General features: G+C 43.4%; 2 long non-coding RNA genes across 5 annotated transcripts in view; one reads left to right on the top strand and one right to left on the bottom strand.

The window, feature by feature from the left end:
* LOC144298540 (uncharacterized) overlaps positions 1 to 19,961 on the bottom strand; it is a 196,192-nt gene that overhangs the window by 15,603 nt on the left and 160,628 nt on the right. The gene's annotated exons all lie outside the window — the stretch shown is intronic.
* LOC144298539 (uncharacterized) overlaps positions 1 to 19,961 on the top strand; it is a 104,273-nt gene that overhangs the window by 79,715 nt on the left and 4,597 nt on the right. For all 3 annotated transcript variants that reach the window (XR_013365468.1, XR_013365466.1, XR_013365467.1), the window contains exons 5-6: positions 2,397 to 2,498; positions 16,183 to 16,360. This is a non-coding gene — a long non-coding RNA (uncharacterized LOC144298539). The remainder of the gene's footprint in view (positions 1 to 2,396; positions 2,499 to 16,182; positions 16,361 to 19,961) is intronic.

Genomic DNA, 19,961 nt, shown 5'->3' with positions numbered 1-19,961 from the left:
CTAAAAATATATTGAAGTCCTAACCCCTGGTACCTATGATCATGATCTTAATTGGAATATGGTCCTTGTGGATGTAATCAAGTCAAAATGATTTTATCACAGGGAGCCAGTGATTGGTATCCTCATAAAAATTGGAGAAGAGATGTTTGCTGAGAGAAGACAATGTGAAGACACACAGGGAAAACACCACGTGTGGACAGAGGACAGAGGCAGAGATTGGACTGATGCATCTTCCAGCCAAGAAACGCCAATGATTGCTGTCAACCACTGAAGCAAAGAGAAAGATATGGAATGCACCCTCCCTTAGAGGCTTCAGAGAGCATGGCCCTGCCAATATCTTGATTTTGAACTTCCAGCTTCCAGAACTATGAGAAAATATACTTCTGTTGTTTTAAGCCACCTTCTCTGGGGTACTTTGTCACAGCCGCCCTAGGAAACCAGTACAGAGGGTCAGGGAAGGCCTCACTAACATTTTGAGCTGATGAGCAAGCTTTAATGAGGAAGAAGACTCTTCCGAGCACAGGAACCAGGGAAACCAAAAGCCCTGAAGTTGGAATGAACTTGGAATATTCCGGGAACAGAAAGGAGGCCAATGAGACAGGAGCCCTGAACAAATCTAGACAGGTAGGTTAGTTCCAGATTATGACAGCAGAGACTCCCAGCCTCTAGTATGCAAAATATGCAGATGCTGAGGCTCCCATCCCAGAGATAAGCCCATGGTTGGTCCAGGCATCGATATTTTTTAATGCTCTTCAAGTGATTGTGAGAACCACATATATAGACCTTTGTAGGCCCCGTGAGTAGTTTGGGATGTATTCTTTAAGCAATGGGAAGCTATTGGGTACCTTAGCTCATGTGGAAGCTCTACTCTGTTGAAGCATGACCCCTCCAGTATTTGCAAACAACCCAGTCCCAGGGCCCCTCCTCCTGCCTCCTGCCTTCTCTTCTTCTGAACATCACCAATTCCCAGTGTGCACTCTGGTTTGATAAATATCTACTGGGGACCTAGCAGGAAGCCATGAAAGTAGAACATCCCCTATAGTTCAACATGAAGGCACGCATCCGTCTGTTAGATTAGCTCCCTCAGTGACCCCTGACATTTTCTCCTGTCCCATGAGGCTTACATTCCATTCTCACCTGTCCTCCATGTGGGAAGCACTGTGCAACGTCAGCACAGATTTGAACCCTGCCCCCTCCAACAGCAGAGATTTGGTCCCTCTCTCCTCCCAGTGGAGAATAATGGAGTTGACTGGTGCTGAAGAGACACAAGAGCTCAAGAAACCTCGAGGTGGAGAAGATAGAACATTCCAGGATTCATTCAGCAAATTTTGAGGCTCTCTTATAAGCTGCCACCTGTTGAGGTGAGGACTCTTTGTTCTGATTAGCAGGGACAAGGGGCTTAGGCTGTGTTGCCCATGGCTGTTGCTGGGAGTAGGGACTCCTAAGGCAGATGAATGCTGCAGTCTTTGCAGACATACTTGCTCACATTCCTTGGGCTGAGAAGCAAATCGACCGAGCTATGTCATTTAGACAGTGAAAGGTTTTAAACCTTGACACTGCAATTTAGCCCTAAGGTATTTTTAGAAACCCTTCTTCAAAGCAGACACGCAAGACAACATTCAGACTGGGTGCTTATTCATGCTTTCTCCTTTCCAGAGATGGACAAGAATGCTTGGTGAACACAGAAGCTTAGCAGCTCACTGGGCAACAAATACCAAAAGACCAAAGTGACAAATTGCAAAATTGGGAGAAGGCACACCAGCTCCCTGTCTGTCTCTTTGCCCAGTCTCGTGTAGGCCTCTCTATTGGAAAAGCCCTTGCTCATTGCCTAGGTCCACAACAGAACTGACTCTAGAAGGAGCATGCCAGTCAGAGGAACTCGTCCTATCTGAGCAGGGTATGCACTGGTATGGCTTGGCCACTCTTTTATGCCCTGAGTCTGTTCTGATGTCTGGTGTTGACTATTGGTAATATCACTTCTTTTTCTCAAGGCTCATACACAGCCCTAACATAGCAATGGAACAGCGGTTTGAAGGCTCACATTCTTGAAGGACGATTATTGGGTTGTCTCTCAGGCTTGCAATGATCACTGTCTCGGTTACCACTCTACTCTGGTCCATAGTGTTGGACTCTTGGAGACTCCTTTATGCGGTGACTTTGGTTTCACCCCCACCTGAACCACCTCCTTGATTGGTCCAGGAATGAGAGCTGCTCAAAGCCCCTTCTCTAGGACCTAGGTCTGGGCCAAAAAGAAACTCAGTCTCACAACTATATGGTCAACTAATCTTCAAGAAAGCAGGTGAAAAAAAGAAAAAGAAAAAAAAAAAAGAAATGCAGTCTCTCTATTATTTGGTGTCACTCTGTTTCTCTCACTCTCTCCCTTTTTCTCTCTTTAGAAAGCAAAAATTTGAGCAGTAGCAGCGCCATATTGTCTGGTCTAGAAATTGGGAAGCTGAACAAGGCTACCTGAAGTAAAAGAAAAGAATTATCTGATTCCAGTAAGTTATCTATAATTTACTTCAAATTATATTGAACCAGATGAAATTGCCAATTTCTCATCATTGGAAAATTGACCATGATTAATAAAATTGACATGAAGTATATTTTGAGCTGTGCTCTCCAGGATTTACAATGGTGTTCTCCTTTTTAATTTTCCCTGATAATTGATTTGTTTTGCAGTTGTTTATTTTTCCTGCAGAAGTAAACATCACAGTATCTCCACACAAACTGTGAATCCTTTTTCTTTGATGTGAATTTCAACAGGGACATGGCAAATGGAGGCAGGTGGAAACATCAGTTTGGCCTTGGGAAAGGGCTTTGCTAGCCCAAGAACTATTCTGTGGTGGCTTACAACTTTTGTGGTGGGTCTCTGAACTTCAAAAGTGGGCCTGAAGGGAGAGCCAAACACATTTTAGGTGAAGAGCAAGCGGAAGCCATGCTAAAAGTCAACCTTTAAACCACAATAGGAAGCCCTGAAGCATAGTTAAGAGTCTCCCCAGAGACAGTTTCTCAGAAGCTGGGTGTAACAGGCAAAGTGAAAAGCTGGACAGTGTGGACCACACTAATGGATGGGGATATGGAGATACTTGCAAGGATGCTTATTGCTTAAGATTCAACATGATAGAGGCCTATTTTTGGAGGAGATTATAACCTGTGACAATAAATGGATATTGGTGGACAACTGAATGAGATCTGGACCCTGGCTGGAAGTTGAGGTAGCCCTCAAGCATATTAGGGTTTGTCATTATTATCAAAGAATGTTCTGGTTTCTACTTGGTGGTCTGTAGATGGCATAATGCAGCCCTCCTTTTGAAGGCTATGTGAAAAATAACCACAGAATCATCTTGTCACAAAGTTGTCCCATGCTTGATTAGTAAATGGTTCTAGGATCGTGCTGCTTTGGCAGACTCTTGATCATGCCACCATCATTAGGAATACCCTGTTAGAGCTGGGGTCGGCAAACCACAGCCTACTAGCCAATTTCAGCCCACCACCTGATCTTGCACAGCCCGTGAGCTAAGAATCACTTTTACATTTTTAAGTGGCTAGCAATAATCAAAAGGACAATATTTCTTGACCTATGAAAATTATGAAATTACAATTTCAGTTCATAGATAAAGTTGATTGGAATATACCAACATTAATACATTTACATATTGTCTGTAGTTGTGTTCACACTAAGACAGACCTGAGTAGTTGCAACAGAGACTGTATCACCTGCAAAACTTAAAAAACATATGGGCTCTTTAGAGAAAAAAGAGTGTGTCAACCTTTGTGCTGGAGTACCATTACCTTTGCTTCTTTTTCTTTATTTTTTTAAAAGATTTTATGTATTTATTTGAGAAAGAGTGAGAGAGAGAGCACAAGCAGGGTGTAAAGGCAGAGGGAGAAACAGACTCCCCGCTGAGCAGGGAGCCCGATGCAGGATTTGATCCCAAGACCCTGGGATCATGACCTGAGCCCAAGGTAGAAGCCCAACCAACTGAGCCACTCAGGAGCCCTTGCTTCTTTTTCTTAAATTTAAATTCAATGAATTAACATAAAATGTGTTCTTTGCTTCTAGAAGACTTTTTAAGCAGGATGTGGTTGGGGCACCTTAATGGAGGGAGTTGGGCCTGTTCTGTGCCTGTTTGTTAAGAAAACAAAATCTGGCCTGATATTCACTTTCATTGGAACATGGTTGTAAATTGTGGGAGGAGACTCAGAGCTAACACCTTTCTCTAACTATTGGGAGATAATGATAATGACCACCAGGACTTAATTTTAGAAAGCCCGATTCGCTTAGCCATCTTGCAGCAGATGTCCCGAGAAGGGCAGTGCTGAGAGCTGGAACAAAATATATTCATTGGCATTTTAATATCTGATTCTAAACCTTCCCCAAGACCCAGATGCTTTATAACCTTTGCACCCCATAAAACATGGAATATCTTTAAAATAAATCCCTTTTGTTTTTTGCTTAAGCCACATCCAGCAGATTATTATCACTTTCAACCAAGTAGAATCCTTATTTATACTTTCCTGATGGTCAGCAGAAGGGGTTGGAGACACAAGAGTTGTAGGCATTCATTTTATGGAGCCATAAGATCTTTCTGAATTATTTAAGTAACTGTCCACCGGCACTTATGACCAGGTACCTCTCACACTTAACCCAGAAATCTTAGTTATTAAGGTGATGCTTCATAATCTTTGCATTGGGCAACATCACGGCAAAAATACTGATACCTTTTAGATAAGACTGGGGAGTATGTCTCGTGTTGATGGGTAATAAGTAACGTGCATCCTAGCTCTTTTAAAGAGAGCACAAGACATCACACACCTTAGACAACCCAAATGCCTCATCTATTATTCACAGATAGTTCCAAAGATTCGGCCAGTAATGAAACAGATCTTCCAAAGATGTAAGCCAGGTCAGTGCAAATACCGTCCAAGAGCCAGTGCTTCGCTTTCTCTCTTGTGCTTCATTCTTTGCCAGGTTTGCACTCCTTACCCTCACACCCCACCATGACTATTCCCACCCCTAAACCCAAGTCACCCTTGCTGGCATTCCCACCAGTGTCGTTTTTAGGTGACAGTATCAGTAACTGAATAATGAGCAGAGAGGGCAACAGGAGCATGCTCTCTGCAAGGACATGCTAGATCAACACACACCTTCATGCACACTTGTCCCCGTTAGTGGATAAATGAGCTCCTGCTTTAATTACTAAACAAAAATTGGCAAGAGTCAAGAGATAGGCACTTTATAAGACAAAAAAAAATTTTCTAATGCTAAACTGAATTGTGTGTGACTTTCTCCTGATGCAATCATTTTAATCGTCCACTTAACAAATCGAACTGAAAACAGTCTCCCAACCAATGGACATGCCGACTTTTAGGGTCACTGTGGTGGAAAGAACGTTTGTGAATTTTCCTTTTCCATAGATACATCACTTTGCTATCTTGTACCCACTTTCAGTGATGTTCATCTTTTGATGAACTCCATGGTTCCTCTTGGTAGGAGCACCTATGAGCCCAGGGAATTCCTTTTCTAGTCTACTCTAGTGGTGGAAACACATCCGTTTCAGAAAGGCTGTGCTACATCGAGCACTCACTTTTCCTGCACTAATTCTAATAAATCCAGGAGAGAGTGTGGTGCGAAATGGAAGGACCCAGTCCTGACTCAGTATAATGGGGCTTTTATGCCGACATGCTCCATTAGGGACCACCACACACATCTTCCTCAATAAACAAGCTTACAGCTCAAGTAATAAAGTCATTTATGGAGAGAAGTCAGCCAAAAGACCAGGACTTCCAGGAGGTGCTCAGAGAAGAATCATATGTGTTGGGTTGGAAGAGAATCTCATATATTCAAATCAAAAGACCATCTTTCAAGTGGAAGCTCTAATTCTCATGACCCCATCACTTTACCTGTTCTTTGCGGGCTCAGAAAAGAAGGTTCACCTGGAATGTCCCAGAGAGAGAAAGGGAATTTGGTGCCTTTATTTTTTTTTTTTTTAATTTTTTTTTTTATTTATTTATTTATGATAGTCACAGAGAGAGAGAGAGGCAGAGACACAGGCAGAGGGAGAAGTAGGCTCCATGCACGGGGAGCCTGATGTGGGATTCGATCCCGGGTCTCCAGGATCGCGCCCTGGGCCAAAGGCAGGCGCCAAACCGCTGCGCCACCCAGGGATCCCCGTTGTGCCTTTAAAGCCAATTAAGCCCTTCCTGAATATGAGAGTAGTTTTCTCTGCTTTTTTCCTAAACATAAGAATTTCTGATCAAACAAGAACTTTTCTACTTTTAATTAGCCCCTTGTGTTTTGAGAAGAAAAGCAAGGGGGAATGCTAAAAAAAAAAAAAAAAAAAAAAAAAAAAAAAAAAAAAGTCTCTTATTTAAAGTCACTGTTACAAGGGTTTTTAATTCTTTAGTTCTACTGATTATTTAAAGAAGATGTCACAAAGAGGTGGGCATTGCCTTTTCTCTGGGATCCCATAGATTCTGTGGTGGAGAGTAATTCAGTGTCTTATCTAGGACCTTGCAAATCCAGGAGCTACTGGAAGGGTGTTGACAAGGGGTAAATGTGAGATCAAAGAGAAAGCTTCTTATTAGAGCATAGTTGCCTGGGAAGGAGATGGGAATCCCTGGTCAGCTTTGCTGACCCTCACCGTATACCAGTTGCTCTTAATTGGACTCAATACACACCAGCTAACGTGTATCTGCACACCTATCTACGTACATAGAGGATATGGGGTCTATACATATATATGGATGGATACGTACACAAGTATTTGTATAAATGTGTCTTTGTATGTATTTAGTAGGATGATGTAAAGACCCCTGTACTCTTTTTTTTTTTTGGCAGTTTTATACCTTTTTCTATTAAGGTATCACATAGTACATAAAGTGAATGGACTTTAGGTATACAAGGTAATGAATTTTAGGTTTCTGTGCCTGGCTAACCACCACACAGATTAAGACCTAAAGTGCTCTGGAGAGCTGAGCATGAATCCCAGCTGATCAGCTGCATGCATTCTCGTCTCTGCATCCCACAGACAGGAGGGTGGACCCTTAGCACCGACCAGCATCTAACACGAGGACAGTGTCCCTGTCTTCACACCATAAATGGTTGGTATTATTATAAATAGCTCTGGGGAGGTGAGTGTTCCCATGAGCAAACACTGGTGGATGTCACCCCAACAGGTAATCCCACCTGCTGCTTCTTTATGTGAAAGGAGTCCTCCCACGGGGAGTCTTAAAACAGCCAGCCCTTTCCCAGCCTCCCTTGCAGCTAGCCCGTGTGGCTGTGTTCCAGTCCATGGAGCCTCCCCTGCAGCTAGCCCATGTGATGGTGTTTCAGCCAATGGAGGCTGAGGGAGGTAGACTGGGGTCTTCTGGAAAGGATCTTCCCTTGTGGTAAAAGAGAGACACTAGATGACAAAGTTCTGTCCCTTCCTCAACCAGGCATCTGTAGGCATGGTGGCTGTCCATGAGGGAGGACGAGGTTGGTATGTGAAGGAAGTGGGAAGATGGAGGCTCCATCCTTGAGGCCATGGTCCAGTTCCCAAGCCCAAGGTCAGGAAACTTGTGTTGTGAGGGGTCAGATGGGAGATACTCCAGGCTCTGTGGGCCACATGCAGGCTTTACTGTATATTCGCATCTCCTTCTCCCTCCTCTTCCTTCCTCTTCTTCTTTCTCTTCCTTCCCCCTCTTCTCCTTCTCCTCCTTTCTCCTCTTTAACCATTTTGGATACTTTATCCGAAGTATTTTAACCAGATATTTTGTTACTAAAAAAAATACCTCAGTGATACTACAATGCAACTACTTTATAGGACTCTACATCTTTTTTTCCCTAAGGTTTCTTTAATTTATTCAGGAGAGACCCACAGAGAGAGGCAGAGACATAGGCAGAGGGAGAAGCAGGCTCCCTCCTGGAAGCCAGATGCAGGACTCGATCCCAGGACTCCGGGATCACACCCAGAGCCAAAGGCAGATGCTCAACCACTGAGCCACCCAGGTGTCCCGACTCTACATCTTTTTAAAAAAATGATTTATTTATTTGAGACAGAGCATGTAGAGGGCCAGAGGGAGAGAATCTCAGTCAGACTCCCCATTGAGGGTAGAGCCCAGCACGGGGTTCAATCCCACGATCCTGAGATCATGGCCTGAGCCAAAATCAAGAGTTGGATACCCAGCCAACTGAGCCACTCAAGAGCTCCAGACTCCACAATCTTTTATTTATTTATTTATTTATTTATTTATTTATTTATTTATGATAGTCACACAGAGAGAGAGAGAGGCAGAGACACAGGCAGAGGGAGAAGCAGGCTCCATGCACCGGGAGCCCGACATGAGACTCGATCCCGGGTCTCCAGGATCGTGCCCTGGGCCAAAGGCAGGTGCTAAACCACTGTGCCACCCAGGGATCGCCAGACTCCACAATCTTAAAGAAAAATGAATAATAGTGGCAATAATTCAAAAATGAATAAGTGTAGCTGAGAGGCTATGGGGAAATACATGACAAATGCATTAGGACTTTACTCTCAAAGTATTTTGAGCTCCATAGCCACATCTCTTGGCCCTTGCCCTCCATGGCCATCTGTCCTTCCACCCAGTCCTCTTCCCTGGAAGTGGTAGCAGGGAGCTCTTAAATGCTCAGAAGGAGGGAAAGGATTCTAGAAACTCTAAGAGCAGGGCCCAAGTAACAGGATTTTCTCACTTCAGTGACCTACATGGTTTGCAGCTGGCTCTCCCTCCCTTCCACACCATCAGTGATGGTTACTTTCATGTGTCACGTCGGTGAGGCTCTAGCACTCAGTCAAGCAAACATTCATCTAGAGGTGGCTCCCGGGGGTCTTTTGTAGACGTGGTTAACATTTTGTAATCAGTTCGCTTTAAATGAAGGAGATTCCGCTCGATAATATGATATGGGTGGCCCTCCACTAATCCTTGGAAAGTCTCTAAGAGCAAAACTTGACGTTTCCCCGAGGAAGGAGAAACTCTTCCCCAACACTGCAGCATCTGCTCCTGCCTAAGCTCCAGCCTGCTGGCCTGCCTTCTGGATTGCGAACTTGCTAGCCTCTACAGGCATGTGAGCCAATTCCTTGAAAGAAATCATGTATAGACAGTTGAAGCTCATTATTCGTGGATTCGGTATTTACCAGGTTGCCTGCTCGCTCGAACGTATTTGAAACCTCAAAATTAATACTCGTGCTGCTCTCAATCATGACAGGCGCAGATGGTGAAAGATTTGAGTCACCTGATGCACGTGTCCCCAGCTGAGGTCCAGCAAGGCAATGGTCCGCCTTCTAGTTTCATGCTTCTCTCATCCTGGAAATAAGTGTGTCCTTTTGCAACCTATTCAGTGCCACACGTTTGGCATCGCTGGGCTTTCTGTCAATGGTTTCACTGTTTAAAATGGCCCCTGAGTTGGCAGCCTGGGTGGCTCAGTGGTCTAGCACCGCCTTCAGCCCAGGGTGTGATCCTAGAGACCCAGGATCGAGTCCCGCATCGGGCTCCCTGCTGGAGCCTGCTTCTCCCTCTGCCTGTGTCTCTGCCTCTCTCCCTCTCTCTCTCTCTCTGTGTCTCTCATGAATAAATAAATAAAATCTTTAAAAAATAAAATAAAATGGCCCCTGAGCATCGTGCCCCAAGAAGCACTGCCTAGCTGTTCCTAAGTGCAAAAAAGGCCGTGATGGGGCTTGTGGAGAGAATATGCATGTTAAATAAGCATTGTCTGAGCATGAGATATAGTGCTGTTGGCTGTGAGTTCAGTGTTAATGAATCAACAACGTGTTTTAAATAAGGTGTCTTGAAACAGAAACACACATAAAACAAGGTTATGTATTGATCAGTTAATGAAACTATTGTGACCAGAGGCTCACCAGAACCCAGCCCTGTATTTCCCGTAGGATCAATGTCACGAATTCAGTGTCTATGGCAACTTTAGAGAACATACCTGCCACAAACAGTGAGAATCTGAGAATTAAATATACATATAGCATTCTCCCCACCCCCAACCATGGTTTCACTTTCTCATGGTCTGGAAGCAGGTGATCTTCCTTCTGATGTTTTGTCAGAAGATCAATAGTACCCTAACACTTTGTCACAGCGCCTATGTCACTCAACTCACTCCAGCTCATCACGTAGGCATTGTATCCTCTCACGTCATCGCAAGAAGGGTGAGGACAGTACAGTAAGATACTTGGAGAGAGGAGCACCTGGGTGGCTCAGTCAACTAAATGCCTACCTTTGGCCCAGGTCATGATCCTGGGGGTCCTGGGATAGAGTCCTGCCTTGATTTCCCTACTCAGTGGGCAGCCTGCTTCTCCCTCTCCCCACATCCTTGCTCAAGCTCTCTTTCTCGCTCTCAAATAAATAAAGAAAATCTTTAAAATGCTATTTTGAGAGAGACACAACATTCATATAACCTTACAGTGTATTTTTAGAATTGCTCTATTTCATTATTAGTTGATGCTGTTAATCTCCCACTGTGCCTAATTTGTGAGTTAAACTTGAACATAGGTATGAATGTATAGGGGAAAATGTAGTATCTATAGGGTTTGGTACCATCCACAGTTTTAGGCATCCACTGGGGGCCTTGAAATGTATCCCTGCATATCTTGTGTTCTGTGTTCTACATACAGGTTCTAGTTCTCTGGAGAACCCTGACTGATACACCAGCTCATCAAGTGTGGGCTCCCTGTGGGAGGTTGACCAGAGAACTGTTCTGTGGCTCCCATTCCTCTGGATAAGGTCTGAGAGACCAGACTATCACAGACCAGTCAAAGCCAGTGGTGGTCTGAGCCCTGCAGGCCTGTGCAACCTCACCTTTTCTCTATCTAGCCTGGGTCTGGCCTTCAGCTAAACCCAACCACATGTAGTCCCTACCTACATCACCCCAGTGTCCTTGTCCTGTCGTGTTCCCCTGCTTTCTGACTCTGTCTTGTTAGACCTCTACCCGCTGCTTCAGCCACGTTTCACAAACCTCTGAGCCTCACCTGCCCTGCATTGGCATCACTGTGCCAGTATCTCTGTACTCTCAGCCCTGCACTTGCATTCCTGCACCCTCAGCCCTGCATAAGCATCCCTACACCCTCAGCCCTGCACCAGCACCCCTACCCTTTCATCCCTACACCAGCATCCCTGTACCTTCATTCTTGCACTAGCATCTCTGCATCGGTATCCCTGTACCAACATCCCTGCACTAGCATCCCCAACCCATCTCAAGGCATGTTTGTGTACCTTTCCTTCTAGAATGTTCTTTTACCCCATCTCTGCTAGTTAAAACTTACTTTTCCTCCATAACCCGGTTCACACTTCCTTCCTCAGGGAAACCCTCATTTACCTCCATTCCTAGGTTCCCTTTGCATTGTTTATCTTCCCTCTATGGCACTTGGCAAAATTGCAAGTTTTATCAGTTTCAGTTAGCATTTAGTCAGTTCTTAATAATTTTCTTAATACTTTTGTTCCATGGATCCTTATGGCAGTTTGGGAAAACCAGGATATTGTTATCAGATGCGTGATATAACATACATAAGATTACAAAGAAACTTGCATTTCAATATAATTGGTTATCAAAATATTTTCTTAAACGTTGCATGTTAATAAATGTGCTTTTTTATTAAGACATTAAATAACAAGATCTAGTGAAAGGTCTAATAACCGCTGTAATTTTGAAGTGGTAATAAGTACAAGTGATATTTTACAGCATCTGCAACAATTATAATAAGATACAAAATATGGGATTTATATTGGTGAGCAAAGACACAGATATTGCTAATGCTTTTGGATTTGTTGCTGAAATTCATAATGGAAGGGAATGGTAAACATCAATGAAGGGGTTTTGAAAGTAAAGATACCAGGTTTTTTTCATCCAACTTCACAGATCCCTACCCCCTGCTGAATTCCATCTGTATTCTCTGGAGTAAAGTCCAGATTCATGTCTGAATTCCGTACTTGCGTGTGAAGCTCTGAAAGGCAGTGCTGTCTGATTTTGCTCACACTTGTATCCCTAGGATGGAGGGCATAGTAAACACTCAACTAAAACCCACTGGAGGGCAAAATGGAAGGAAGAAAGGGACTCCGTTGAATGCTTGGCTGGGCCGCCTTTCCCCCAGTGTTTTACAACTTTAAAACTGAGTTCCACTTGTACCCCTGCAAGAAAATCTTCCTTGCTCACTGTAAACCCACTGGGTTGGCCCTCCCTCCTCCAAACACTCCTATCAGGAACTTCTTCCGTTCAACCCAGCTCTTCTGGAAATTGTTGATTTCATTGTCTTCTCACTCATACTTTTTGGATGGGAGATTTTTTTAAGGGTGAGAGTTATTTTTGTAATATTTTATTTATTTATTCATGAGAGACAGAGAGAGAGAGAGAGGAAGAGACACAGGCAGAGGGAGAAGCAGGCTCCATGCAGGGAGCCCAATGCGGGACTCGATCCCGGGTCTCCAGAATAAAGGTGAGAGTTATTTATGTCTGACTTAACTCTCTATATTGCCAGCACTTACCAATGCAGGGACCAGGAACACATTTTTGTTCTCAATGAGTTTTCAAAATGACACCAAATTTGATTCTCTCTCTTTTTGTTTTTCCCCACAAAAGTGCTATCTCTGCTCTTCCTCTCATGTCACATGGGACCCCAGGCTGTTCTGTGACCTGATCCCCTTGCCTTCCAACCCTCCTGCAGTTCCTCCTCCGTGGGCCCATGGGTCAGGATTCATGCAATCCCACTTTCACGTGCTGGCGCTGAAACACGCTCCATGAGCAGGAACAATGGCACGCATTTCATAAATCATAGAATTTGCTTTCTTTTCATCTGTCACTGAGAAACTGGGGACACATATGTTCTTTGAAATGTGAATGACTTTCCTAGGAATCCAAAAGCAGCATATCCACTTGCATTTATCCCACCCAGAAGAAGAGAGCCAAGATTCAGTGCCCCCCGACACCCCCAGCTTGAATGCCTGGAGTCAGAAAGATGGGTGCTGCTTCTAACCCCCCGCTCCTTGTGTCTCCCTTGAGTTTGCCAGAGGGATAGACACTGTATGATGGTGACTTATGTTTGTTCTTTTTGTCCATGGATTTGTTTGCCAAGTCCCTTTGCTGGAGGAGGAAGAGGAGGGAGAGGAAAGTTCTTTGGAACACATGAAGAATTGAAGCAGCTGCTTTGGACGAAGGGTTGCTTATAGACCAAGAATTTCCCAGTCTAAATAAATGCAATCCTTGTGCACTCAGTTTAATTGCTGCATGAATATACCACTTCTTGTTTATCCATTTCCCTGCGCACAGGCATTTAGATTTTTCTAGCTTCTCAGTATTACAGACAGAGCATATTCATTTTTGCAGAAGTCTCCTTGGGTACATTTTTGAGAATTTCTCTAATGAACATACAGAATAGAATTTCTAGGTCATGGAGTGTGTATATCTTGAACTGCATCAGAGCTAGCCAAATCCTTCTCAAAATGCTTGTACCATTTATGCTCCCATTAGCTACAGAAGAGTGGCTCCTATTCCGGTAGGTGATATTGTCAGGCTTTTTCATTTTGCCAGTTTTTAGGGGTGTGAGCTGGTTGACCATCGTAGTTTTCATTTGCACGTCTCTGACAGGTATTTTTCGAGAACTGTAGCTACCCACAAGAGCTCCTGATGCATTAAGGACATGGCCACAATTAATCTGCCCAACAGCCCTGTAAGGGAAGTATGACTCTGCCATATTTTACAAATTTGCTTTCAACCCCACAGCTAGAATGCGAACCCCGGCTATTTTAAAGCATATACTGAACTATCCTGTACTAGGCCCCTTCCTCCCCCTCTATACCGTCATGTAGACAATCAATCATTGCTCAAGATTGGAGCTCAGTACAGGCAGCTGTGATGGTCACTTGGCCTTTTCTGTCTGTGCCCCATCGGTATGGCTGAGAACCCCAGTGAGGCTCCTCTCACCCCCACAGCCTCGCGCAGGTCTGTACACATAGTAGGTTCAGAGTATATGGCTTTTATAACACAGGCAGTATGGCGGTACTAAAACCCTAGCGAACTTCATAGAGATGATCAGGTGGCGTGGCTCGGATGTCCTCTCTCTTTGTGACATTCAGCTCTCTACAGGTTAGACTCTTGTGAATGCACTCCCTCCACATCCTCTTAGAGCCTTGGTTGCAAGTTGGGGCTCTCGTACCCTCCTCCTGCTCCTTTCGTCCCCCAACCCTCAATCTCTAGGCCTTTGGTCTATGTCTTTCTTGTTTTCTGTCTTTCTCCATGTCTGATGGAACTGAAGGGGTTATTTTTGTGTGTGTTTTCTTTTCCTTTTTGACCTTCAGAAATGAATTTGCTTTGTATATTTCTAGTGCGAGGACTAGAGGGGTGATATGGGAGTGTTTCTGATAGAGTGAAGGCAATAACCAGATAGAGTTCCTTGGGGGGGGATGATTTTGTCAACGGTATTGACTCATTTTTATTTTAAACTGGACACATCTGCTGAGGGACCCGGCAGGGGGGATGTCTCTTTATCATTCAAGACTCTATCCACAAGACGGGCTTGCACAGACAGAGCTAGGCTTGATTTAGGGCTGTGTCCCAGTTGCCTGAGTGAGGTCTCGGGAATCAGACTTTCCATAATACACCCCGGATTAGTCATTCGGTGAGCAGGTGAATATTTGCTTTTGCAATTGTGCCTCACTAAATAATCTAGATAGCTATAAAAACAGTGAATTCAGCTGCTTGTGAATAGTATGGATATTTGAGCTTTTGTGCAGTACCAATCCCTAGCAATATTTTTTTGTATTAAATACTATGAATCCACTTCACCTGTCAGCGCTATTCAAAACACAGAATGCTGTATGAATAGAAAGGATGTTCTGGGATCTTTCAGATGATTACTGTTGCTAGGAAAACCACTTCCTGATATCTTTGTGCTTGCTGTATGTGTCTCTCTTTGTGTACAGCTTACAGTGACAAGCAAATTCATAGCATGGTATTGGGGAGGAATTGGGAAAGTTTAGAAATGTTTAAAGAACACTGCTTAAAGTTAAAAAGGGATGTCATCTAAAATAATAGTTAAGAGTTCTTCCTGCTTTCGTGTGGAGAATTACAGCTTTCAAAGGAGAGCAGTGGGGCTGCATTTGTGCTGGGGTGGGCCAGACTTCAGGGCCATTCCAGTCACCATTTTCGAGAACCTCAGAACTGGATTATGCTTTTCTGGTGCCTGAGGAAATGACCGTCTTTTGGTTCTTGTGAATATTTTGCCAATTATTGTTTCTGTAGTGTCAGCTCCACTTAAAGTTGCAATCCTGCAAGACTGATGGGAGGGAGCCGCACACACTCTCTCTGGGACATAGCAGGGAATGAAAATCAGAGCCCGGTAACATAAACCCATTCATTCATTCACTCAGGACGAGGTGTTATTTCCAACTCCACACCAGAGGTAAGACAGGTATTTCTCATTCTCGAAACTAGAACTTCCTGGGATGTCTGGGTGGCTCAGTGGTTCGGGTCGTGATCCTGGGGTCCTGGGAGCCTGCTTCTCCCTCTGCCTGTGTCTCTGCCTCTTTTTCTGTGTCTCTCGTGAATAATAAAATCTTTAAAAAAGAGAAAGAAATGGGAACTTCCTAGGAGAGTCAAAAGCCCCTATAGTCTTGGTACTACTGTCTGGCATGAAGGCCTCCCCAAAACACGGAGGAGCTAAATATGTAAATCATGGTTGTAACATCACCTCAAGGTCTTTGTTGTTCCAAGAACCACACATTGTTTCCTTAGACCAACTACAAACTGAGAGACCTGGGCTCAGGTATCTCACCTCTCTGTCCTCATCTATAAGATGGAGATGACATGCTCATTGATTTAATAAGGCTGATGAGGGGGCTTAATGGCAAATGCATGCAAATAACTCATGACAGCACCAGGAGCATGTTAAAGATTTCATTAAGTGTTGTTTTAAAGACCCAGGGAAGAAATAGCCTGCCCTGACATCTAGTGTGTTCTTCATGTCTTCCTCACTCTTGGGTCTCACGGCTTCTTCACAGATGGGTGTTCCAGATGTTGACTTGCCAGCATTTTCTTGAAATGGGTCAAGTAATCTTACCAGCATGAGTTACTGGATTTTTTAAGCCAGTCATGTAATCATCATCATCCCAATAATAATCATGATAAAGTGAACACTCCTCAATTGTTTTATATTAACTATGCGACTTCGCATTCTCTCATTTGAGCCACCTGGCCAGCTGGACCACACAGGAGTAGGAAAGAGGACACGGAGGCTCCAGTAAAGCTGATGAATTGCCTAAGGTCCCAGTGAAAACAGGAGGAGGCAGTACTGCTAACCTATCCACCAGCTCGTTCTATCGCAGAGCTGCCCTTGGAGCCACAAGGGAAGAAACAGAGAGAAAGGTATGTGGATGCTCAAAGATTATTTCAATGATCAAGATCCTTATGCTTGCCTCTGAGATTTCATCCTGGTTTGTCACTGTAATTATTTTCAGATCTTTTCTCCAGGAAAGGTTTGGGATAACTGTATCTGAAATTATGGTGGCAAACACCTTTGAATCAGAGACTTTTCTGTCTATGTTTCAATCCCCCAGAGGAAGTGGATCATTCCCATTCCAAGGCTGCTGGGAGCAGGGACAGACTGTGACATCATGGGGAGTAAGGGATTTTAGGGCTCCTCAAAAACACACTTCTTCTCTAGGTATCACCCTCTGCCAGCCCCACCATAGTATTTCTGCCTTTTGTCTGAGAAGGGCAAGGCCATCAAACTGCCATCCTCTTGGAGGACCAGATCATGAGCTTATTGGTTAGAGTAGCCTGGTCCCTACAGAATCCCACACAAAGGGAACACAGCACTGTTGCATTGGGGCTGCAGAGGAAGAAGATCTGGAGTGTGCGCTGCAGGTGTTATGGCATCATTGAGAACAAAGATGGAAAGCAAAATAAGAGAGGAAGGATTCATAGAGATCAGCATCTTCCTATTTCATGGGGTGGGGGAGCAAGAGTTGGTTCTATTCTCCTTGGATCTGAAATAACAGGGTAGGAAGCACTTGGAGAATAGCCTTGAAAGATATGTGCCAGGTGCCCTTATATCCTAAGTGCCACGTTTGGCGTATTTGCCTGATGGCTGCTGGGAAAATCAAGACAAATCAAAACAGAGCCCAAGCTTCCAGTCCACTCTCTGCAAACACAGATGTAAACTCAAGGCCTCTCACCCAGAGACTCTGTCCCTTGTGGCTGCCATCCTGGCACTGAAGATAAACTCTGTGTGGCTCTTGATGAATGCCTCTGCTTGGGGGTGGGTGGGGATCCAGAGACACCAACAACTCCTGGGAAGGGGCGGTGCTGTGATGGATGGGATCCAGTTTATCTCCTGGCTTCCACTGATCCAAGCTGCCTGGTGAACCCTCCCCCAGACTTAATTTGCAGTAAAGAGAACAAGAGTTCCATTACATGCTGACAATCGCTCATTTGTATTTACAACTAACATTTTTTGAGTACTTCCTATATGCCAGGCACTAGGCAGTGCCTTTTCTATATGTTCTCTCTGGCATGGAAACTGGTGTTCTCCAAACGTGTGAACGCTACGATTTAAATATTTGAAGCAAGTGTTCATGGCTTATTTCTACCATGCTTCATGAAGGTAGATACTTGACTTTTTAAATTTTAAAATTCACAAAATGCAACCCTATAATTCTATTCTCAGGGACTTTTCCTAAGAGAGTAATCAAACAACTGTATAAAGACAGATGTATAGGACGAGTATTGCAGCAAAATTTCTAACTAAGAACACTTGAAAAATGACCTAAATGCCCATTGATTGAGGATATGTTTGTATGTGTATGTGTGTTTACGTATATGTTTATGTGTGTAAGCATGTGTATGAATAAACAGATGCACATACATATGCACATGCATATATACACACAAGCACATGTGTACAAATGTGTGTGTAGGTATTTATATTATGTGGGAGGTATATTTAACACATTCATGATAGATTTTAAATGAAAAAAATCAAGTTTATCAAAATGCTAGTTCCATATCCTTGCAGTACATATTACTAAAAAGCCAAGATGGATATGTCTACACATAAACCGTTGTTTTTTCCAGATGGGGGCAGGGAAGGGAATTTATGGGCAAAGAGATTATCTTTCTACTCTCTATATTTTTGTATTTTTTTAAAGTAATAAGCATGTATTGATTGTGTAATCAACATCCCCAGATAAAGCTATGTTCACCTGGGAGGAAAGGGGATGAAAAGGTGGACTACACACATGTTTTGCCATAGTGATACATCAGCCAGTTAATTACCACCAATAGCAATGAAATAATTTTATTTTCTTCATTTGCCTGATTAACTATTTTTATTCAGGGCATTTGATACACCAAAATGGTGATTAAGTATATAAAAGGAACCTTGGAAATAAAAGAGCAAGTAACTCAGGTAACATTAAGTACTTTGTGAGGTCAACACACTCATTTTTATAGGCTAACAGTCTATAAAGGCGCCAGCCTTTGGGTAAATACAGAGCCCATTTTGATGAAAACAGGATCAACAAATCCCCTCTTCCAAAAAAAGATTGAAAACCACGTAAAAAGATGTGCAGGTATGAGGACTGTTTTTGCAAGCTCTCCTGCCTCTATAGGCATCAGGGGCTAGAAAGCCCTAGAGACGTGTGTATGAATACTCTATGCAAAGCTCCCACTGAGCTTTTGAGGCATAGTGGAAATATATAGACTTGGGTGTTCTTAGTACTGGAGTCAATCTCAATTCACCAAATACAAGTTTTAAAACCAAGGGCAAGTACCTTAATCTCTACACCTCAGTTTCTTTATCTTTCAAATGGGAGCAGTGCTCCTTTCTCTTGAAATTAGAGACAAATGCATCCTGTCTCACACAATAGTCAAGGAATAGTGTCAGCAACTTAGCTGAATTCATAACAGTTCAATAAACATTTACTGAATTGTTATGTTGTGTCATAACTCTACTAGGCTCAGGGGGATGAAAGAGTAATGAAAACCCACCTCAGACCTCAAGATCTTATAATCTAGAAGCAGGCGTTTATTTTCTTTATTTATAGTTCTTTCTTTCCTGAGACGTACCACCATGTCACACTCATCAGGCCTGTGGCCGATAATGTGTTACTGCTACTGAAATACAAAAGTTTTCAGGAATTGTTGTTGACACTATTCCTTGACTATTGTGTGAGACAGGATGCATTTGTCTCTAATTTCAAGAGAAAGGAGCACTGCTCCCATTTTAAAGATAAAGAAACTGAGGTGTAGAGAGATTAAGGTACTTGCCCCCTGGTTCTAAAACTTGTATTTGCACTTGACAGGATGAGCACCAGGTGTTATTCTGTCTGTTGATAAATTGAACACCAATAAAAAATAAATTTATTTAAAAAAATAAATAAATTTAAAAAAATAAAAAAAAAAACTTCTATTTGAAAAAAAAAAAAAATAAACCAAACTTGTATTTGGTGAATTGAGATCGACTCCAGTACTAAGAACACCCAAGTCTATATATTTCCACTATGCCTCAAAAGCTCAGTGGGAGCTTTGCACAGAATATTCATACACGTGCGGTTTTCAATTTCTATCAGTTTGAGGGGTAAGTTCATGCACATGATACTGTCACTCTTCTTCCTCTGTTCTCCCTCCTTCCTTTCTTTCTTTCCGCTCTGTGCCCCATCCCTTGCCCCCCTCTCCTTCCTACTCTCTTACAGCTTTATTGAGATAGAAGTTTACATGTCATACAATTGGCCCGATACACTTTTTTCGTTGGTAGAAACAGGTAAGCAGTTCAAGAGGTAGCACAGGAAAATGGTCTATAACCCCACGTCTTCCATACCTGGGCTGTATCCCTACTTGTGATAATGAGCCTTATGAACACCATGTTAAAAAAGCAGCGTTCTTTACTCAGCTGCAGATTATCTGTTCTGTGGGTGTGTGTGGGGGGAGGGATGGGCATCAGAAATCCGAGGGTATCATTGCAAAC

Source organism: Canis aureus, chromosome 26, assembly GCF_053574225.1.
Source record: "Canis aureus isolate CA01 chromosome 26, VMU_Caureus_v.1.0, whole genome shotgun sequence".
Taxonomy (NCBI): domain Eukaryota; kingdom Metazoa; phylum Chordata; class Mammalia; order Carnivora; family Canidae; genus Canis; species Canis aureus.
This window is presented reverse-complemented; position numbering and strand designations above follow the sequence as displayed.